Genomic DNA, 24,366 nt, shown 5'->3' with positions numbered 1-24,366 from the left:
TGCTAAAGCTGAAACTCCAATACTTTGGCCACTTCATGCGAAAAGCTGACTCATTGGAAAAGACCCTGATGCTGGGAGGGATTGGGGGTGGGAGGAGAAGGGGGCGACAGAGGTTGAGATGGCTGGATGACATCACCAACTCGATGGGCATGAGTTTGAGTAAACTCCGGGAGTTGGTGATGGACAGGGAGGCCTGGCGTGCTGTGATTCATGGGGTCACAGAGTCGGACATGACTGAGCGACTGAAGTGAACTGAACTGAAACTATGGTGGAGGTAATGAAGATAATGGTGACCTCCCTCAAAAGATTCCATGCATCTATTGCTACACTCAGTGCCCCCAACCCTGCAGCAGGCCACCACTGACCCACGCCTCCACTGGAGATGCTCAAACACAGTTCTGTCTCAGTCTCTGCGGGGACCCTGGGTCCTGGTGCACACAAGGTTTGTTTGAGCCCTCTGAGTGTCTCTGGCAGGAATGGGGTTTGATTCTAAATGTGAATTCACCCCTCCTACCAGAGATCAAATTGCCAGCATCCACTGGATCATTACAAAAGCAAGAGGGTTCCATAAAAACATCTATTTTTGCTTTATTGACTATGACAAAGCCTTGACTGTGTGGATCACAATAAACTGTGGAAAATTCTGAAAGAGATGGAAATACCAGACCACCTAACCTGCCTCTTGAAAAATCTGTATGCAGGTCAAGAAGCAACAGTTAGAACAGGACATGGAACAATAGACTGATTCCAAATAGGAAAAAGGAGTACGTCAAGGCTGTATGTTGTCACCCTGATTATTTAACTTATATGCAGAGTATATCATGAGAAATGCTGGACTGGATTGAAGCACAAGCAGGAATCAAGATTGCCGGGAGAAATATCAATAGCCTCAGATATGCAGATGACACCACCCTTATGGCAGAAAGTGAAGGAGAACTAAAAAGCCTCTTGATGAAAGTGAAAGAGGAAAGTGAAGAAGCTGCCTTAAAGCTCACCATTCAGAAAACTAAGATCATGGCATCCGGTCCCATCACTTTACAGCAAATAGATGGAGAAACAGTGAAAACAGTGACAGACTTTATTTTTTTGGGCTCCAAAATCACTGCAGATGGTGATTGCAGCCATGAAATTAAAAGACATTTACTTCTTAGGAGAAAAGTTATGACCAACCCAGACAGCATATTAAAAAGCAGAGATGTTGCTATGCCAACAAAGATCCATCTAGTCAAGGCTATGGTTTTTCCAGTAGTCATGGATGGAGTGAGAGTTGGACTATAAAGAAAGCTGAGCACCAAAGAATTGATGCTTTTGAACTATGATGTTGGAGAAGACTGTTGAGAGTCCCTTGGATTGCAAGGAGATCCAACCAGTCAATCCTAAAGGAAATCAGTCCTTAATATTCACTGGAAGGACTGATATTGAGGTTCAAACCCCAATACTTTGGCCACCTGATGCAAAGAGCTGATTCATTTGAAAAGACCCTGATGCTGGGAAAGATTGAAGGCAGGAGGAGAAAGGGATGACAGAGGATGAGATGGTTGGATGGCATCACTGACTCAATGGACATGAGTTTGAGTCAACTATGGGAGTTGATGATGGACAGGGAGGCCTGGTGTGCTGCAGTACATGGGGTCGCAAAGAGTTGGACACGGCTGAGTGACTGAACTGAAGAGCCAAATATTCCTTGCTTTTAAAACTATGAGACCTAAATAGTTTAAATATTTACACAGGGAAGCAAATAAAAACTTTGAGATTATATGAATTCACCCAAATATACTTTAGAACAAAACAATTCTTTGTGATCCATTTCAACACCACTTTTTTATTTAGACATTAAAACTTATTAAAGGTTTGTCATATTGAAGGCCCTATGAGGCATACTCTATGGAACAAGCCCTCTAAGAGTTTCTCTTTTGAAGTGTTTTGTTTATTCTGTCTGTTCTTAATTACAGAAATAATAAAACAGGTACCACTTTAGAACACCTAGATTAAGAAAGGTTACGTATTTCTTAGCCTCTTTTTATTACATACAAAACCAACAACTCGGGTTTTTTGCTTAGAATTCCTTATACTCTGACCTTCTGAGACCTGTAGCAGTACCATGTTTTGATTTGGAAAACCAATCTAACTAAAATTTCCCTTCAATTGAAATAGATAATGAATGGGGGGCTTCCCTGGTGGCTCAGAGGTTAAGCACCTGCCTGCAATGCAGGAGACCTGGGTTCGATCCCTGGGTCCTTACAGAAATAATAAAACAAGGTACCTTTTTAGAACACTTAGATTAAGAAAGGTTACATATTTCTTAGCCTCTTTTTATTACATACAAATCCAGGTGGGGATATTAGAACCAACAACTCAGGTTTTTTGCTTAGAATTCCTTCTACTCTGACCTTCTGAGACCTGTAGCAGTACCACGTTTTGGTTTGGAAAATCAATCTAACTAAAATTTCCCTTCAATTGAAATAGATAATACTGAAGTACAAAGGTGATGTTATATGAGTGCATGTATCTCATGGGGATAGTGGAGGACATTGGGAAGCCTGACATGCTGCAGTCCATGGGGTTGCAAAGAGTCTTAGTGACCCAGCAACTGAACAGCATTGTCTTTAAAAAGAAGTTGAGATGAAGTAGAGCTGAGGTGGCAAGGTAAGTCATGAACTTGGGGTCTGTAGAGGGTGGAGCTGGATTCCAATTCTGGTTTTGCCACGTACTAGATCCACAACCTTGAGTTTTTAAATTTCATTAAACCTCAGTTTTCCTCATTTGTAAAACAGAATTATGCTATTTTCCCAACAGAGGTGTAGAGACTGGGTGATGTAACTAAAGCACTTAGCATAATGCTGAGAACAAAGCACATATTCAAGAAATGGCTGTGACCCTCATTATTAGAAAGGAGGTCAGGTGGGAAAAATTGACTGAAGTTCTAAGTCGTGTAGTCTGAGTAGCACTGTACAGAAGTAGGCCACCTATATATTGCATTAAATCGGTGTTGTACTGTGCAGTGGATCCTTGTTGCTAATCTATTTTATGTATAGTAATTTATTTCTTTCAGGCTTCCCAGGTAGCTCAGTGGAAAAGAATCTGACTGCAAAGCAGGAGCCACAGGTTCGATCCCTGGGCTGGGAAGATTCTCTGGAGAGGGAAATGGCAACCCATTCCAGTTTTCTTGCCTGGAAAATTCTATGGACAGAGGAGCCTGGCAAACTACAGTGCCTGGGGTTGCAAAAGAATTGGACACAACTTCGCAACTAAACAATTTGCCTCTTTTAATAATACACTTCTAATCTGTCACTGCTTTCTTCTCTCCTTTGGTAGCCTAAGTTTGTTTTCTGTCAAAATAAACAAACAAATGTGGGGGGAAAAGAGGTCAACTGGGGAGGAAAAGGTAATGTGTGTCATTTTTCAGAGAAGTTACAACAACACAAAAACTGCAATGCCAAGAAATAGGCTTCCTTGGTGTATTATCATGAAGCCATAAGTCTGGGCTGAACTGAAGAATGAAGGGCAGGTATCTTTCACCACCATAAGTCATGCAGCTAAGGGACATTCAATGAGTTCTTGTCCTAAGGAAGAGCCACGTGCTCTGAGGAAACTGTGGATAATTAACTCGTTAAATGATTCACTAAAATTAACCGCTTGTCATGTTGTGAATCACTAAGTCATGGTTGAACAGACTGTGTAAAAACAATGATGCTTACAATTCAAACTTCTATGTACAAAAGTCCTTGCTTCAAATCAGCTCAAAGTTCCTATTAGAAGACCTAAATTAGGGGTGTGTGTGTGTGTGTGTGTGTGTGTGTGCTCACACACAGAGTTGTGATCGACTCTTTGCAACCCAGTGGGCTGTAGCCCACCAGGCTCCTCTGCCCATGGGATTCTCCAGGCAAGAATACTGGAGTGAGTTGCCATGCCCTCCTCAGGGGATCTTTATAACCCAGCGATTGAACCCATGTCCCTTACATCTCCTGCATTGGCAGGTGGGCTCATTATCCCTAGTGCCACCTGGGAAGTCCAAATTAGGGTTGAAAAGGGACAGTATTAATCACTCAGTCATTATATCAAGGAAAATAAGTAACATAAATGAAATGTCAATATCCTAGTTATTTTTTATACTAACTATAAGGGAAATTCCCTGGTAGTCCAGTGGTTAGGCCTCCACACTTTCACTGCTAAAGGCACGGGTTCAGGCCCTGGTTGGGGGACTAAGATCCCGCAAGTCACACCTGCATGCTAAGTTGCTTCAGTCATGTCCAACTCTGTGCAATGCTAAGGACTTCAGTCTGTCAGGCTCCTCTGTCCATGGGATTTTCTAGGCAAGAATACTGGAGTAGGTCACCATGCCCTCCTCCAGGGTATCTTCCCGACCCAGGGATTGAACCCGCATCTTTTATGTCTAGCCTGCATTGGCAGTCAGGTTCTTTACCACTAGGGTCACCTGGGAAGCCACAAGTTACCCAGTACAGCCAAAAAAAGTTTTTAAAAACTTAAAAGGGGGAAAAAAGAAAAATATTAACTCAAAGGATGAACCATATAAAATTGTCACCTTCATAAGTTTTTTTTTTTTTTTTTAAGTTAAAAGCAATAATTTCATATGGTTCAACCTAAGTGGGGGTCTTCATATATGAGTTCAGGAAAGCCCTGCAAGTCTGTCACTTATTTAAGTCTAAGATGATAGATAGCCTAAATCTAGTCCTTCTGGAGCCATTGCCAAATGTATGAGAGGTTGAAAAAACAGCAAATAAAGGTCAATATTCTGAAAGAAACTAAAGACCATAAGTAAGATGACATTTGGACAGTATACTTGAGTATGTCACATGTACCTTAAGAAAATATTTTTTTAGTGCAATCCTTGAGTAATCCTTGGGTGGCCAATAATCCACCTTCACCAGTTTTAAATGTACACGGATGTCAAGGTTCCCTTTTCAATACTTTTGAACTCTGAGCTAAATCCTGGACTTAAAAAGGAAAAAATACCATTTCAAAGAATGACAGACACAGCTAGTCCACACTAGTATCAGATTCTTCACTCCTTCCAGGGCACGTGGAAAACTTCACACCCCCTGGCACTTAGTTAGGTGGGACCATGTGAGTGGTTATAGCCGATGACGAATGAGCCGGACTAACAAGTACCACTTCTCAGCGCTGGAGAAGGGGGCAGGCCTCTACGGTTTCCCTCTCAGCGCCACAACCACCGAGGAGGTCTTAAACTGAGAGGGCAGACCCACAGGATCAAAACAGCCTGGACTGCCAAGGCACCTCAAACAGGACAACTGCCTTGAGGTCTCCCAAACCCACTGGGTCCCTGAACGAGCCAGAAATAAACTTTCGTTGTGTTAAGGCCTTGAGAGTTCAGGTTGTTCATTACTAGAGACCAACTAATCAATCCTGACTACTACTATCTTTGAAAACAACCAAAAAAATGATTATCCCTCAGATTCTCTTAACAGATTATATACTGGACTGTAAAAAAAAAAAGCATAGAAAATGAATATTAAAATACTCTAACGCAGCTGTTTCCAATGGGCCTTCTGCCAACCTGATAGCAACTGTTCAAGCCCATTGACCCACCCCATTCATTGGCCTTTAGCTGCAAAGTCCCTGCCGAGTAGGCTGTTCTGTCTCATTCCCAGACTTCTACAAAAGGTATTTGTTCTTGTCTAGGTGTCTTTCCTTCGAAAGAGATGGAAGTTAAATCTATTCAGGATCCACTATGTTTTGTTTTGTTTTCCTTCAATTCTCCAAGTTTTCTCTAGAGATTTCTCTCAAAAAACAAAAAAAGAAAAGAAAGAAAAACAAAAATTTTAAACTCATAACATTCTCCCTCCCCAACCCTCACCACCCTCACCATCCCTCCACCCACTCCACTCCTTCCAAAAAAGATTTGGTTGTGTGTTTTTTTGGGTTTTGGTTCCTTCTGTTTTAAAGAAAAGCTATTTATGGTTTGAGGTAAAAATTTAGAAGTGGGACATAAGATTTGAGTTCTAAAATCTTCAATTTTGTTTTCTAAATCATGGCTAGAGAGAACTGGATTAAAACTTTTGGAGGCCCAAGCACTGGAGATATTTGTTTGGCCCTGGCCCCTCTGCCCATGAGTAATTTAATGTGGCAAAGCAAAGTCCTGAGTATGTGTAAGGAATTTTAAGAAAGTTTTAATTCTCTTTCCATGACTACAATACTGTTTCTTCTTTTTTCATTTTTTTAACCACCAGAGATTAAATTGTTTTCAACAGGGTCCTGTTTGCATATTATCTGCTAGTGCCCTAAGATCCCCTGGAAAAAGAAACGGCAACCCACTCCAATATTCCTGCCATGGATAGAGGAGCCTGGTGGGCTACAGTCCATGGGGTTGCAAAAGAGTCACACACGACTTAGTGACTAAACAACAAGTACTATCTATGATTTTATTATCTTAGGACCAGTTATCATCACGTCATCATACAAAGTTTATCTGGCCATGCAACTGGAACATTAACACATATAAAAGGGGATACAGAAAAATCAAACTGGGCTGCTCTTAATTATTTAGAACAGAATACATATAATACCCAAATTATTTCAACAAATAATTTCAACCAAATAATTTCAACAAACTAATATAAGTTTCAGCTATAATCAATTTCTAGCCTTGATCCTGAGGTTTTAAGCCAAATGCAACCCCACAAATAAAAATGGGCTCAGAGGGACTTCCCTTCTCGTCCAGTAGCTAAGACTCTGCATTCTTAAAGCAGGGACCCTAGGTTCGATCCCTGGTTGGGGGACTAACTCCAACATGCTACAACTAAGAGTTTGCATGTCACAACTAAGATCTGGTACAGGCAAATAAATAAATAATAAAACATTAAACATCCAAAAAAAATTGGGCTCAGAGCACTAAAAAAGTATTTTTTGGGCAGGTGGTGCTAGTAATAAAGAACCTGCCTGCCAATGCAGGAGACACAGAACACCTGGGTTTGATACCTGGGTTGAGAAGATCTCCTGGAAGAGGGCATGGCAACCCACTCCAGTATTCTTGCCTGGAGATCCCATGGACAGAGGAGCCTGGCAGGCTACAATTCATAGAGTTACAAAGAGTCTGAGATGACGGAAGCAATAATAGAAGTAGGAGAATTTCAACTAAATTCCAAGTTCTGTGCTAAATAATGGTTATATAGGCATGAACAATAAATACAGTGTCTCTAATTTCATGGAAATTCATTTTTAACAGAGATCATGTCATAAACATGGAAACAAATAAATAACATCCTTTCTGCTTCCATGTCCTGGCTATTATAAACAGTGCTGCAATGAACATTGGGGTACACGTGTCCCTCTCAATTCTGGTTTCCTTGGTGTGTATGCCCAGCAGTGGGATTGCTGGGTTGTATGGGAGTTCTATTTCCAGTTTTTAAAGGAATCTCCACACTGTTCTCCATAGTGGCTGTACTAGTTTGCATTCCCACCAAGAGTGTAAGAGGGTTCCCTTTTCTCTGCACCCTCTCCAGCATTTATTGTTTGTAGGCTTTTTAATAGCAGCCATTCTGACCAGGGTGAGATGGTACCTCATTGTCATTTTAATTTGCATTTCTCTGATAATGAATGATGTTGAGCATCTTTTTATGTGTTTGTTGTTAGCCTCCCATTAAAATAGATAAGTTAATTTTAAAAAAATCCTTTCTGAAAGCGATAAACACTGTAAAGAAAAAAAATAGGTTAAAGTGACAGAGAGGTAGCAGGGTAGGGAGGATGGGTGGGCAACATTAGGTGGCTTATGAGGAAACACATATTGGGAAGGGGCCAGTCATGTCAAAATCTGGGTTAGGAACATTCTAGACCAAGGGAACTGCCAGTTCACAGGTGCAGGGTCAGGAATGAGTGTGCTGTCTTCAAGAAACAGTCATCTAGAATCACTGAGCTTAGTGAAGATCTGTAGAGAAGATTAAAGCCATCAGTGGAGATGATTCCTACAGGGCCTAGTTGCCTATGCTGAGTTAGAGTTTAATTCTAGGTGTACAGAAGCCCCATTTTGTGGAAGGAAGAGAGTTGATTACAACAAATTTAACAATGAATATGGAGAGAGAGACTAAAAAGATCTGAATACATAAGGTACCTCAAAAGTCCAAGGCACAAAACCCCTACTAGCAAATAGATTTTATGAACTCTTGGCAGTCAGTTCTATCCCAGAAAAGAAAGAAGTTCTTGAGAGATGAAGGATCAGACTTTAATTTACTAATATTTATTAATATTACTAATGTTTACTAATGTTTAATATACTAATATTTAGTGATATTATCATGTCCTCAGAGGGGATATTCTCCCAAAGTAAAGTATTCTCATGTGTGTGTGTGCACGCTCACTCGCTCGGTCTTGTCTGGCTCTTTGTGACCCCACAGACTGTAGCCCATCAGGCTCCTCTGTCCATGAGGTTTCCCAAGCAAGAATACTGGAGTGGGTTGTCATTTCCTTCTCCAGGGGATCTTCCTGGCTCAGAGATCGAACCCACATCTCCTGCACTGGCAGGTGAGTTCTTTACCACTGAGTCACCTGGGAAGCCATCCTCTCTCACATGGGTTTTCTAAAAGTTTCATTTCAGAATTCAAGGTAATCCTTGTAATAGATTCCAGCTCTACAGTTTCTACTCACAAAGCATGTTACCCATGGAAATGAATACATTACAATCATAAAATAATTTTATTAAGCACTGCATAGGGAGAAAGAGAAGTAGAATCCTTATAATCAAGGATTTGTCTACTATCATACAAGGAAAAAAGATGGTGCCACGTGTATAAAACCTGTGTGAACAGACATGACAGAGATGTCATTATTAGCATACAGTGTTTTGTTTTGTAATAAAACCCAGAAGGCATAGTACCATAAAAACATGAATTTCACAAATTCTGAGACTTTGCTATTTAGAAAATTAAATGAAACTTTTATACATTCCATGGGAATTTTGTTATAGAACTTCTAAGTCACATGTATAGGAACTACAGATACACTTCCAAATTTCTTTCAGAAATACCCACCCTATTGCAGCTTCTAACGTTTGGGCTTCCCTAGTGGCTCAGTGGTAAAGAAGCCACTTGTCAATGCAGGCAACATGGGTTCGATCCCTGGGTCAGGAAGATCAACTGAAGAAGGAAATGGCAACTCACTCCACTATACTTGCCTGGGAAATCCCTTGGACAAAGGAGCCTGGGATCCAAAGTCCATGGGATCACAAAAGAGTCAAACACAACTCAGCAACTAAACACCACCAACAATATTTGGGGGCAGAGGAAGAATCAAAGTTTGAGAGATCAGATTATAGCCAAATCATAGCAACTTTTTCCTTTAACTTGTGCCATAAAATCTAATATTAACTAGATTATCAGGGCTATCACGACAAATAAAACTAACAAGTTTAAAATCTGAACTTGAAAACCAGAAATTCAAGTGTAGGGGGAAAACGTCCTTCACGGAGCACAGCCTTGTCATGGCAAAAGGGTTTGCGTAACTCAATGAAGTTATGAGCCATGCTGTGTAGGGCCACCCAAGACGGATGAGTCACAGTGGAGAATTCTGACAAAACATGGTCCACTGAAGGAGGGAATGGCAAACCACTCCAGTATTCCTGTCATAAGAACCCCATAAGCAGTATGAAAATTCAAAAAGATACAACACTGGAAGATGAGTTCCCCAGGTAGGAAGGTGTCCAATATGCTACTGGGAGCAGTGGAAGGCAATTACTAATAGATCCAGAAATAATAAAGCAGCTGGTACAAAGCAGAAACAATACTCAGATGTGGCTATGCCAGGTGGTGAAAGTAAAGTCTGACATTATAAAGAACATCGAACCTGGAACGTTAGGTCCATGAATCATGGTAAATTGGATATGGTCAAGTAGGAAATAGCAAGAGTAAACATCGACATCTTAGGAATCAGTGAACTAAACAGCACAGGAATGGACGAATTTAATTCAGATGACCATTATATCTACTACCGTGGGCAAGAATCCCTTAGAAGAAATCGAGTAGCCTTCATAGTCAACAAGAGTCTGAAATGCAGTACTTGGGTGCAATCTCAAAAACAACAGAATGATCTCAGTTCATTTCCAAGGTAAATCATTCAACATCACAGTAACCCAAGTCTGTGCCCCAAGCACTGAGGCCAAAGAAGCTGAAGTTGACTGGTTCTATGAAGATTTACAAGACCTTCTAGAACTAAGACCAAAAAAGATGTCCTTTTCATAGTAGGGAACTGGAATACAAAAGCAGGAAGTCAACAGATATCTGGAGTCACAAGCAAGTTTGACCTTAGAGTACAAAATGAAGCAGGGCAAAGGCTAACAGAGTTTTGCCAAGAGAAGGCACTGGTCATAGCAAACACCCTCTTCCAACAACACAAGAGACAACTCTACATAGGGACGTCATCAGATGGTCAACACCAAAACTAGATTGATTGCGTTTTTGCAGCCAAAGACAAAGAAGTTCTATATAGTCAGCAAAAACAAGACCTAGAGCTGACTGTAGCTCAGACCTTGAGCCTTTTATTGTAAAATTCAGGCTAAACTGAAGAAAGCAGGGAAAACCAGTAGACCATTCAGGTATGATCTAAATCAAATCCCTTATGATTATACAGTAGAGGTGACAAATAGATTCAAGGGATTAGATGAGGTAGATAGACTGCCTGAAGAAATATAGACAGAGGTCTGTAACACTGTACAGGAGGCAGCAACCAAAAGCAGCCCAAAGAAAAAGAAATGCAAGAAGGCAAAGTGGTTGTCTGAGGAGGCTTTACAAACAGCTGAGGAAAGAAGAGAAACTAAAAGAAAGGGGAAAAGATACAAAACTTAATGCAGAATTCCAGGGAATAGCAAAAGGAAATAAAAAGGCCTTCTTCAGTGAACAAGGCAAGAAGTAGAGGAAAACAAAAGAATGGAAAAGAGTGAAGATCTTTTCAAGAAAACTGTCTCATCAAGGGAACACTTCATGGAAGGATGAGCACATAAAGGACAGAAACAGTAAGGACCTAACAAAAATAGAAGAGATTAAGAAAAGGTGGCAAGAACACACAGAAGAACTATACAAAAAAGGTTTTAATGACCCAAATGGTGTGGTCTCTCACCTAGAGCCAGACATCCTGGAGTGTGGAGTCAAGTGGGCCTTAGGAAGCACTACTCTGAACAAAGCTAGTGGAGGTGATGGAATTACAGTTGAGCTACTTCAAATCCTAAAAGATGATGCTGGTAAAGTGCCACACTCACTATGCCAGCAAATTCAGAAAACTCAGCAATGGCCACAAGACTGGAAAACGTCCATTTTCATTCCAATCCCAAAGAAGAGAAATGCCAAAGAATGTTCAAACTACCATACAACTGCCCTCATTTTGCAAGTCAGTAAGGTTACGCTCAAAATCCTTTAAGCTAGGCTTCAGCAATACATGAACAGAGAACTTTCAGATGTACAAGCTGGATTTAGAAAAAGCAAAGGAACCAGAGATCAAGTTGAAAACATTCATTGGATCATAGAGAAAGCAAGGGAATTCCAGAAAAACAACTACTTCCGCTTCATTGACTACACTAAAGCCTTTGACTGTGTGGATCACAATAAATTGTAGAAAACTCTTAAAGAGATGAAAATACCAGACGACCTTACCTGTATCCTGAAAAAGCTGTATGAGAGTCAAGAAGTAAAAACTAGAACTGGACATGGAACAAGGGACTGGTAAAATTTGAGAAAGGAGTACAACAAAGCTGTATGTTGTCGCCCTGTTTAACTTTTAGCCTCTGAGCCACCAGGGAAGCCCCTCCCTGTTTAACTTTTATGCAGAGTACATCATGCAAAATGCAGAGCTGCATGAATCCCAAGCTAAAATCATGATTGCAGGAGAAATATCAACAACCTCAGAAGTAGAGGATACCATCCTAATGGCAGAAAACGAAGAGGAACTAAAGAGCCTCTGGATGAGGATGAGAGAGGATAGTGAAAGAGCTGGCTTAAAACTCAACATTCATAAAACTAAGATCATGGCAACCAGTCCTATCACTTCATGGCAAATAAAAGGGGAAAAGTAGAAGCAGTGACGATTCTTATTTTCTTGGGCTCCAAAAGCACTGCGGATGGTGACTGCAGCCATGAAATTAAAAGATGCTTGCTCCTTGGAACAAAGCTATGACAAACATAGATAGCATATTAAAAAGCAGAGACATCACTTGGCTAACAAAGGTCTGTCTAGTCAAAGCTATGGTTTTTCCAGTAGTCATGTCCAGATGTGAGAGTTGGAAGGCTGAACAATGAAGAACTGTTGCTATTGAACCGTGGTGCTGGAGAAGACTCTTGAGAGTCCCTTGGACTGCAAGGAGATCAAATCAGTCAATCCTAAAAGAAATCAATCCTGAATATTCATTGGAAGGACTAATGCTGAAGCTAAAGCTCCAGTACTTTGGTCACTTGATCCAAACAGCCGACTCACTGGAAAAGACCCTGATGCTGGGAAAGAATGAAGGCAAAAGGAGAAGAAGGCAACAAGAGAATGTGATGGTTAGACAGCCTCACCACCTCAGTGCACGTGAATCTGAGCAAACTCCGTGAGATAGTGAAGGACAGGGAAGCCTGACATACTGCAGTCCAAGGGGTCGCAAAGAATCAGACACAACTTAACGACTGAACAACAAAAGAGAAAACACACGAACCAAGGTGAATTCCAAATAAAGCTGAGTGTCCTAGAAATAACAAAGAAAAAATATTCAGAGTATTTTAACAACTAAACTGCAGGGTAAATTCATGCCCCTGGGAAAAAGAAAATCTTTATTTCCTCATAAAAGAATAAAGAACACACACATTCCGAGAACCATAAAAACTGTAACTAAGGAAAGGCCATCTGGGCAACTAGATTATCTTTACAATACACTCTTCACTATTTTATTTGGTCCTATTTTATGTACCTCAGGAAATTAGGTTCCCATCACTTTCCTTGAAAATTTTCTACCAAACTATTAGATATTATTGCTAAGTAGTAACCAATCATCTCCACCAACCAGTTTAAAATTCTCTTCTTGCCTTTGTCTTACTGATACTTTTAGTACTATTTTTTCATTAGGATTGTTTTATTAAAAGAACACTTTTTTGTGAAGGTTAAACTTCTAACTGGGAAAACAGCAGCTGCCAGTGACCCAGTGGTTGGTTAAACTCTGAGACGCCAAGGAGAAAAATGACATAATCTATAATGTTTCACTTCACTCTTTATTAAATGTAAAATGAACAGACCCCTAGGAGAGAACGATCCCCCTTTCCTTCATGGGCACACTTTGCGGTAGGGATCTTTGGGGAATTGAAGCACCCTGGGCTGCCTGACACATATATGTATGGATACAATGAGGCAGAGTCCAAGGTAGCCTACTTTCTCTAACTTAGATTTGCAAAGAAAAATTTACATCCTTACCAAGCTCCCTCTTAGGTGGACAGTGAACAGTACTCAGAACAAGAATCAGCAGGTTTGGGGGTCTAGTCTCAGCTCTTGTGGGATCCAGCAGTTTGACTGCAGGCAGGCTCTCTGATGTTCTCAGCTTTAGCATCTTCATTCACACAAGGAACTGTAGACAAGTCTTCCCTTCACCCTCAAAATGTTATGATGCGATGATACTCATCAAAGAAAACAGAGCTAAACAGATAGTCTTTCTACTAAAGATATGCTGATTACTGTTATTATATAATACTGGTTGCTCAAAATGGAAATGTTATAAATTTATCTTGCAGAGAAGCACTTGAAGTTTTAGAATGGGGAAGGGGATTTTTTTTTTTTTGAGAGCTTGAAAATAATGGGGCAAACCATTTTAATACATGGAAAAGAGCAGTGAGAGAAGTTTGAATGTATTTTAATATTATTTCAAATTGCAGGCTCTATGGACACATTCCACAGTAAGAAAAAAAAAAAAACTAGTTTAAAGAGGATGGATGAATACAAAGTCATACAGAACAGGGTAACCAACACCCCTAAGTAAACCCCAAACTTTTTTTTTTTTTTTTCGGCAAGCTTAATCTTTTCTGCCAAATATTGCAGCAAATTAACAAGGTTTCTTCCTTTATTTCCCTTGAAATTTTAAAATGCTCAAAATGCAGTTGAGAGAAGAAAGATTTAAAAGGGTTCTGGATAATTCATCCTCTGAAGTTGGTATTCTGTGAATAAGAAGTTGGTTTGATCTGTTTTTTTCTTTCAGGACTAGGGTTTGGGGTTCTAGTAAATTATTTTACCCCTGGTGATATAAATCAGTGTTTCCAAATTGCTCCATTAGGATACTCTATCAGTTTAAAATGTTCTGTGTATATCCTCAATATTTATCCATCTATCAATTTATTTGTCAGGTGGCTTATTAAATTTACTATTATACATCATAAGGTGATTAAGTTAACATCAAAGTGTTAAGTCACTCAGTCATGTCCAACTCTTTGTTTACCCCATGGTCAAAGAGGGTAAGCCTCTTTGAGCCTGCCAGGCTCTTCTGACCATGGAATTCTCTAGGCAAAAATACTGGAGTGGGTAGCCATTCCCTTCTCCAGGGGATCTTTCTGACCCAGGGATTGAACCTAGGTCTCCCACTTTGCAGGCAGATTCTTTATTATGGAAGCCCCATACATTATAAAACATACCCACAAATAAAACTGTTAAAAATGATTTAATGATGAGAGGCATCATATTTGTTACTTTCTTGCAAGTCACAGTACTTCATAATATCATTAGCCTATATCTCAAAGTACAATATATACTTAAGGCAAGGCTTGCTAATAAAAGTAGATATAAATCCCTATTTCATATGTCTTCTTAACTATTTCAATGGGAGAGAGAAGCTGGCTTCTTGGAAGACTGAATTAAACAGATCATTCCCATTGTTGACCTCCCATTACGGCTAAGAATTCTCACTTACAGTAGCAAAAGCTTCTATTCCACCACCTTTCTATTGTTTGCTTATGCCGGTATTATTAGTATTATCTAATTGTCTAAGCCACTTTTAAATCCTTTTAAGCCAATTTTTCATTTTATGATTGCAATTGTTGCTGGGTAACAGAATCCTGAATTGAACACATAAAATCAGTAAGACACAACACATGAAAATGAAATAAGTGTAGGGATCACATGTTGGCCCCTCCATGCTGTAGATCTCCCAGGATTTCAAGACACCTCTGCCAGGGAAGATAGGCCATCAAGTGACCTATGGGCAAAGGAGGGTGTCAGCATCAATCTGTATACTACATATTTTGCAAAAGCTTATGTTTTTGCTTTTTTTAAAAAACAAACAAACATAAATGGAGATTCTAGTATTTACTTCCCACAGCCTACTTTGGAGACCAGTGGTATAAACAGTTGTGGTAGGTAACCAAAGTTGTTATCTGATATTTGTCTGAATATCAGTGGGCCATGATTATGTTTTAGGTAAAACAACAGCATATGACTCCTTCAGCTTGACCAGGAGGGAACTTTCATGGAGCTTAAATCTGAGATCTCTCTTTGAAATACCATTTTTCACCATACTAACTGATCATTGTTTCTTCTCTGAGTTTCAATCATTCATGACCTCAGAGACAGACAACAAAGAAGTTGTAAAAGACATTTGTTTATCTTGAATACTTATTCTCTTCTCAGGCCCAGATAAGATTAATCTTCAAGCCTCAGCTTACTCTGGTGAGTGCTGCAAAGCTTGTTCATTGGTTAAAGGTCACAACATCACACCATTCCCTGAATTAGTTGTGTGAGTGTAGATTTTATCTAAACTCCTTCTTTTAAATTTTTTTTGTAATCTATCTTACTCTTCTCAGGCTGCCATAACAAAATACCATAGATAGGATGGCTTAAACAACAGAAATCTGTTTCTCACAGTTCTAGAAGTTAGCAAGTCCAAGATGAAGATGCCAGTGGATTCAGATTCTGATACAAGCTCTCTTCCTGGCTTGCAGGCAGCTGTGTTCTCACTGTGTGCTCATGGCTTTTCCTCTACCCTGGAGTGAGCACTCTCCTTCAGGGTCTTATTCTATCAGATCAGGGCCCTATGCTATGACCTCACTGAACTTCAATCACTTTCAAAAGACTATCTCCAAATGCAATCACATTGGGGGTTAGAGCTTCAGTATATGAATTGTGTGGAGACACATTCATTCCATAGCATAATTTAAATGCTCTCTTTCAACAGATATTTATAGAGAGCCTTCCATGTGCCTGGCACTATAACCAAATTGCTGTTCTCATTCTAGAAGAGAAACAGCAATGAGTGTGCATGTGTGTGCTCCTGCACGTGTACATTAAAAGGAAAACTTAAGTAGATGTGAGACAGAGAGTGAGAGGGTTGAGAGAAGGAAAAATTTTCAAACAGGCGGTCCGGGACTACCTCTCCAGCAAAGAGGACAAAGGAGTAAATACCTGATGTAACTGAGGAGCAAGCCTCTAAATACACATTTAGAAGAAGTAAATCCAGGCTCAAAGGCCAAGAAGCAGAAGCATGAGGGTTGAAGGAAGAGTAGAAAGGCCAGAGAGGCTGGGGAGTGGGAGGGGAGAGTGATGGACAAGGAGGGAAGAGAGGTAAGGCGGCTGGCAGGCAAGGCCTTGGGGCTGGGGTCAAGCCTGGGTTGTCTGGAAACCACTGAGTGGTTTTTGAGCAGAGGACTAATACGAACTAACTCATGTACTTTCAAAGGGTCACCCTAAATTCTATGAGGATAATAGAACATGGGTGATGCTGGTTTGGAATACCGGCAGTTTGGGGAGTTTAGATTTGGAACACTTTCTGAAGATGGAGCTGTTGGGATTTCCTGATAGACTGGGTATGAGATAGGAAAGAAAGGATGCTGCCTCCCCCAGTCTTTGCACTGAAGAAATTCTAGGATTCAAAACCAAGAGCAGTCTAAAAGACCACTTGAAGGGTGTCCTTTCCTAGTGTCCCACACTTCCTCATGCAGCTTTGCACAGGTGAAATGAACTATGTTTGCCCTTGTCTATGTAGCAGCTCTCTCTCCCCATTAAGGTGGAAGCCCCTTGTAAGGCATGTACCCTCTATCTAGTTCACCTTTATATCACCTGCACCAAGCTCAAGGCCAGGCACTGTTTGAACCTTCACTGAATACTTTAAAGAAAGAACAAATGTCCAAAAGCTCTGAGCAATCCTGAAATGACATATTAGAAACTGTAGAAGGAAGTCAGGGTGCTGAAAAGAAAATATCTTCATTAGATGGCAAACAGAACTCTAAAGATGCTATCATGTTTTCCCGCTTATCCTTACTTGTTATCTAAACTCTAAGACAAAGCCAATTTTACCACTTTAAAGAGATGTTGTGTCTCCTGTGCTATCAGCAGGCTAATAGAGTCTTCTATAGATAGTTTGATCTGACATGATATCATAACATTATACATTTAATCTATTTAATAATTCTTAGAAAGATATCATTCCTGCTAAAAATAATAGAAACCTCCAGCCCTCCATTACTCAAACTGCAGCAAAACGGTAAAACTGAAGTGTGAGGTCTACAGATAATTTCGGAATCTTATTTTCAATGATTGCAGACTGCCTCTCCCATAAACTTTTATACCAGCTGTTAAAAGCTCTTCAAATTGATTTTGTTGCATTCCATTTTCACGCCTCCCTCACATCGCAGGGAGAACGAAAAAGAAGAGTAAAGGGACCCGAAGTTCTAGTGATGTGGAGATGAGACATAGTGACCGCCCTAGGTATTCCTGGTCACTGGAAAGTCTGAATTATTCAGAGGTGACCATACTTAAAGCTTGGGGCAGAACTAACACATCATGTATCGGATTCTAGCATTAACTTTTTATTTAAAAATTAAGTTCCTTTAACGCTTTCACTGAAATGACTCTGGGCTGGGGCTTTGAAAGGCGAACTGGCCAAAGATAATGGAGAATTTTTCTGCAAACTACAAGGGCGCCGAGACCCAGCGCTGTGTGGTTTATGTTGTCTGCACAACCCGCAGACTTTCCATTTCTCGGCTGCAGAATGTCCCTACAAGAAAAAGCTGACCCTTGACACGGCCAAAACGTTCCAGACTTGGCCTCCAGGTGTAGAAGGAGTCCCCCCCCTGCCGGTGGCCCCACCCAGTCCCAGAGGCGGGCGGTAGGGACGCCGACTCCGGGGCGTGGCCCCTCGGGGAGAAGGGCGGGGTCACGAGCACCCGGGGCAACCAGGTCCGGAGCGGGTGGCGAGGGGTTGCTGACACACGTGGGGCGACGGCTCGAGAGGCAGGGAAGCGGCCCAGGGCCCCGCCCGCCCGCATGACTCCCGAGCTGGCCGCGAGGGTGGGGAGAGACCAACAGCCCTCACCGAGGGAGGCCGCGGCCGCCAGGGGGAGGTGGCTGCGTGGGGGCAGTAACGGGAGAGGGGGCCCGAGGTAGGAGAGAGTGGGGGGTGGGGGGTGGGGTGGGGGGATGGGGAGGGCGGGGTCGGCTGCCCTCCCCCGAAGGCTTTACAAAGCGTGCACACCAGCCCCGGGCTGTGGTCGGCAAGAGCGTGAGCCGCCACTGCCGAGGTGCCTCCAGCGTCCCCAGGTAGCGTAAGCGCGGGGCGGGCCCGCGCGGGAGGTGGGGGAGTGGGTGGGCGGGGTTATGGGGGGCTCTCGGAGCGCCCCGAGTATCCGCAAACTTGGGGACGCTAGGGATCGGAGCATCTCCTTGCACCTTGAAAGGGAGATGACCGGGTTACCTTACACTGGCCTCCGGACAGCTGCCCCAGCTGCACCGAGAGAACGCACAAGGCCGCATTTGTTTGCTTGCAAAATATCTGGGTGTTTTCTGCACCCGCCTACCTGTCCCGCAACACACACACACACCGGCGGGGGTGGGGGCCTGAGGGATTAGAGGGATAGAGTCACGTCAATCAGAAGAGATTAGAGACTGGGCTGGACGTGTCCACTCTGAGGACCCGGTGTCCCGCCCTCAGGTGACTCGAGATTGATTTTTCTTGGTTCGTTAGTTCTGAAAGCCCCGGGCTGTAAAACGTTTGGGTCCAGAATGAAACTCTGATCCACAGAAGCTTTCCTTGCCCTGCGCTCTAACCTCTGCTGGTGTCTGGAAGCGGGTAGACTGGAGGATTCTAAAGAGTTTGAGGTGGGTGTTGGAGGAAGCTGAGTTTTTAAGACGTGTGCGTTTTCCAGAAAGAAAATACAGACTCTCTTAGTTTGAATTAGGTTTTGTTTTTTACTATATATGTGTACGTTTTAACAGTAATTGGTATTGTCATTAGATAGTGAGTCCAGTGGGTATGGATGGTGGTGTTAGATTTGAGAACTAAATGCACTGTATAGTTTTAAAAATTGACTTCTTCCTTATGTGCCTTTTTATGTGCCATGTTACTGGGCTGCATCTTTTTTGGAATCCTGTCATATCACCTGGGTGTCTTGTGAGGTTTCCTCTAGTTCTAGCCACTTGACCCACGACTGAGTCCAATAATATATTCCCTTTTAAATTTTAGGGTGCAAGCCCGCTTTTCAGGCCTCTGGCTTTGGTCTCCAGTGAGAGGAAAAATGATCAGAAATGTGCTCTTAGCAAGTTTGGGAACACAGAGGAAAGGCATAGATTTTTTTTTTCCCCCATTAAACTTTTCATGTATTGGCAATTTAGAACCCAAAGCATTGTTTACCACCTGTCAGATGCACTGTGAAGTGTAAGGATTAACTAATAAAAGATTTGTAAAATGCTTCCTGAATATAAAATTCCATAAATATGCTAAATAGTAATAATCCACCCATTGTTAAATTTATGTAGCTGCTTCTGCCATGCATACAAGATGATTTAGAATGCATGTTTCCTGTCAATTAAACAATGAGTTTGGAGTAAAATAATGAGTTCAATTCGCATCCTGTGAAACTTTGAAATAAAATTTCTCCCATAAGGCACCACTGGCAGGGAATAATAAAGAAAGCAGCATTTCAAAAAGCTATATATGGAACGGCATTTACCTTATGGCTGGGGGGAAAGGGACCCAGTGAACTTCAGAAACAGAAATATTCAGCCCTGCTTCAAGCATGCCTGAACCATAAATATTCCCTTATGTTTCGGGTTAGTCAACAAGGAGGGCAAGCAGGTTTCGTGGGATGGCCTTATAAACTGTCTGCTGAAATCCATGAAATAACGCCTCTTGGTATTTTAAGGGTGAAGTTCAATCTGTGGTTTTGTTCACAGACAAAGAAAATCTTCCTAGGTGCCTGGATAAATTATTCATTCTCCCAATATCGTGGGCTTGGTTTTTAAGCATCCTTAACACCAGAAATCATCTTAATACTCTGCACATGATTAAATTAGTTTGTTCCCGATGGATTGAGTGACTTGTTAACATAACAGGGTTCTCCTTGCGTGTGTTTAAATAGTGTCACTCTTCTGTCTACTAGTCTCCCAGAGTAAAACCTGTTTCCCGTATGCTACTTATAAGTATAAATATTACTATGGGTGGTCTTTTCTGTCTTCTGAAGACAACTCTAGATTCCCCACTAGCAGATTAAGGGGTGAGCAAAACCACACAGCTCAGGGCCTTTTCATCTCATTTCCTGTACTCAGCCTCTCACATGGATAGCTGCTACACAGATACCAGTCCAGTATTCCAGAACTTCTCCGCTGCTTCTCTCTTCCTTTATCCAAGTAACTTAACCTCTGCCCTTCTTATTTTCCAATACTTGCTATGGATGCAAGTACACTAGGTGAAAAATCAGGAGATTCTGCATTTATCAGGCAGTTTCGATATACCAGGCACTGTGGAACAGGACCTCATTAAATCCCATAACAATCTGAGGCAGTAGATGTCATGTGTGTTTCACACAAGAGGAGACTCAACCTCTAGACCAAGGCATTTTGGCACCTCCTGATGCTCTGTGATCCCTAAGAGAGATTCACCTGCTGGACTGAAGCATGCAAGAGTTCTCCCATTAACTAACTCACCACTTGTTAAGTTCCCCAAACTCTCTGGGCCTCTAATTCCCTTTCTCTAGTCTTAGATTAAATTATCTCTCGGGGATGGAAGGGACTGTCCAGGATGTTGGCTGCCAAATACCTAAGCTGCCCCTCCTGGGGAATTCCTGACTGTGTTCTCCCCTGCCCTGCCCTTTTTCTCCAACCCTTTCCCTTGTTTATCTTTTTTCTTCCTTTAGGTCTAAGAAAATAGCATCTTCCCCACAAAACTTTTCCCCGTCACTGCTCCCAGTCACTCTGTTATTCTCTATCTCATCTTTAGTGATTCTTCAGACCACTGATTACAAGCTGCTGTTGTTTTATTTATGTGTCAGTTTACATGTGGTTGTTGTTTTTAATCTTCCCGCAATCACCCCCCACCTCAAGATCATAAGCAGCATGAGGCCAGAGCTGTTTTTTGTCTGACTGTTTTCATTATTTTATTTTCGGGGCCTAGTACCATGACACATAGCTGGTGATCAGTAAGTATTAACATATATATGTTGAATGAGTAATTGTCTCTTAGAATGAACATGTGCTAACGGCCAATATATTGTCCCCTCCATGGATAACCTAAATGAAGTACCGTCAATATTACGCTGCTAGCCTAAGTCTGAATTATGAATGGGGATTCAAGTATAGTGATGGAGACTGTAGGGCTACCCTTGAAAAGGACAGATGGACACACGCACATGGCCCAGCCCCCGTATTTTACAGCAGAGAAAACAACTTCAGGATGATAACTGAAACTTGAGATTAGAAGATAATTTAGAGACCATCCTGCTGTCTAAACCATTGTTTTATTGACAAGGAGACAGGAAGTTCAGAAAATTACAGAACCAAAAGTATAGAACCTATGCCTTCTGACCTTCAGACCAGCACTCCTTTCACCAAGAATCAAAAATATCAGGGACCGCCCAAACAACAGAGAGGGAGTTGTGGACTATGATGCTTTCTTTCAGAAATTCCAAACATCCTTTCCCAGACTAGTCCTGGGTAGCAGCATTAATACACAGCAGAGCACCCTAGTTGAGATAATTTTTTTAAATTTACTATTTTAATGACCCATCAGGCAGCCTTTAATACCTAAAGTTAGTTTACCAGTTCTGTTGAAATACTTGGAAACTCTGAATGGGCAATCTCCAGTGCTGGACATTTAACTCTAGTGTGATAGATTCCAGATACATTTAAAAGATGATTGATACTTTGAATTCCAAATAATGATAGCTTGTTTTTAAGGACAAAAATAACTTTCCTTCTCTAACTTAGAGCTCAATTTTTGCTTGAGTATTACATGCCGTAAAAAAACAGTCTTTAAACTTTAGAGGTTATAAAAGTCATCTGAAAGACTTCTTAAAAACCCAGATAGCTTGGAGCCATTCTGAACAATTCTACATTAGTAGGTCTGAAATTGGACCCAGAAAACTGCATTTTTAACAGACACGTTTCATGAGTCTTCAGTCCGATGGATTGGAAGATCTCACTTTAAGATCCAATAATAATGGTGGTCTATTTTTAACTTTCCCAGATTTCCTCAAAGAGGATTTTTTTAAACAAACAAAAAAAAATCAATGTGTTTGAATCCAGCAAGTAGAAGAGATAATCAAAATCCATTTATTAAGTACTATGGACATCTCTTTCCTTATAGTAAAAGGCATATACATATAATCATGATTTAGCTACTAGGCTTGATATTGGCCCCAAGTCAAGAACACTCCAAAATGTTTTTGTTGGGTCAGAAAAATGCATCAGTAATTAGCAGTAAAAGTTGAGTGTTAAATTCAGTGGAGAAATAATGAAGCCCCTTGCCCTCTAGATGATTATATTCTGTGTAGTTGAGAAATAGCAGTAATATCCATGGAACATTCAAAGATAAGACTGCTGATCAAGTACAGGAGGCTGTTACACTTGAATTTAAAATATACAACAAATCATGTTTTAGTAAAGGCATGTCCCATATAATATTTTTATTTGCTAAGTCTAGCCACCTTGCTCAAGAAACATTAGCATTTAATGTCATTATTTTCCAGAAGAGTATGTGTGTGTGTGTCTGTTGGGAACAGAAGGACAGTTGCTGAGTGGTAGTTAAACTTTAAGAAATTGATAAAAGCTCTGGACATGCTTCTGAGAAAAATTCCTGATGGTACTTTCCAACAGAACTCTCATACGATTCCATGGAGTCTCCAGGCCACCAGAGCTCTTGGACACACCAGGGTGAGCTGCAGCAGTAGATGGCAGAGGCCAGCTCTTCAAGCTATTTACCTGGGCTGGAGAGACCTTTGGAAGATAGCTCGGATAAGTGGAATTTGAATAAGGCCTTTAAGAACAGTAGAATTTAAGCTGGATTGTGGGCTTAGGGGACTTCTGAAGCTTTACGAGAAAGCAGGTTCCCATAAGGTTCGAAGGTAACTTAGAGAAATTAGCTGCTGCTGCTGCTGCTGCTAAATCGCTTCAGTCGTGTCCGACTCTGTGTGACCCCATAGACGGCAGCCCAGCAGGCTCCCCCATCCCTGGGGTTCTCCAGGCGAGAACACTGGAGTGGGTTGCCATTTCCTTTCCCAGTACATGAAAGTGAAAAGGGAAAGTGAAGTCGCTCAGTCGTGTCCGACTCCTAGCGACCTCATGGTTAAAAAAAAAAAACTGCAGATCATGGACAGGCTTGGACTCTAAAAGGTTTAAAGCAACCTTTGTTGAGAAATAGAATGTCCTCGTTGATGTGTTGATTAGGGAGAAAACCTGATCAAACAAAGGGAGACAGTGTGGGGAACCTGCAGGGACCCTGAGCTCCAGGGTCAATGGGCTTTGTGTAAGCCCCTCCATTAGCAAGCTGGGAAGCCTTTGACATGTGGGCAACTTCTGTAAGCTCCCATCTCTTGGGCTGGGAATTGGGACTAATAATAATAATAAAGACTACTAATGGGGTTGTTGTGAGGGTAAAGTGTAGTTGTACAGTGCTTGGCTCAGTGTGCGATACTGCGTAAATATTCAATCAATAGTACCTGGTACTATGATACTCTTCTGCTGCTAGTACTAAGCTTGTTATTTCAGTGGGATTAGCCTCAGAGAGGGCAGGCCCTCACTTTTGGGCTTCCCTGGTAGCTCAGATGGTAAAAGAATCTGCCTGCAATGCGGGAGACCTGGGTTCAACCCCTGGGTTGTAAAGATCCCCTGGAGGAGAGCATGGCAACCCACTTCAGTATTTTTGCCTGGGAAATCCATGGATGGAGGAGCCTGGTGGGCTACAGTCCATGGCCTCATGAAGAGGCAGATACGACTGACTGACTAACACTAAGAGAGGGTATATTATGAATAATGCAAATAATTTACTCTGATCCAAAGTCAAGTAACCTTTTTTACTCTTAATAGCAGCTTTGCTGTCTTACTTGTTCTGTTTGAGTTAGTACTGAAATTAATTTGCACACAATAAGCTCAGACGAATTGTTCAGAATGTCCTTCCCCAAAGCCTTTTAAACAGCA

The 24,366-nt window shown here is 41.5% G+C and overlaps 1 long non-coding RNA gene across 3 annotated transcripts in view; it reads left to right on the top strand.

The window, feature by feature from the left end:
- Positions 1 to 18,182: 18,182 nt before the first annotated feature.
- The window catches only part of LOC122709550, a 56,181-nt gene continuing 49,997 nt past the window's right edge, over positions 18,183 to 24,366 (top strand). The window contains exons 1-2 of one of the 3 annotated variants that reach the window (XR_006345568.1): positions 18,183 to 18,341; positions 18,923 to 19,056. This is a non-coding gene — a long non-coding RNA (uncharacterized LOC122709550). Of the gene's footprint in view, positions 18,342 to 18,419; positions 18,499 to 18,922; positions 19,057 to 24,366 lie in introns of those variants that run through there. The other 2 variants (XR_006345567.1, XR_006345569.1) reach the window with 2 other exon arrangements.

The sequence above is a fragment of the Cervus elaphus genome, chromosome 15 (assembly GCF_910594005.1).
Source record: "Cervus elaphus chromosome 15, mCerEla1.1, whole genome shotgun sequence".
Lineage (NCBI taxonomy): Eukaryota > Metazoa > Chordata > Mammalia > Artiodactyla > Cervidae > Cervus > Cervus elaphus.
This window is presented reverse-complemented; position numbering and strand designations above follow the sequence as displayed.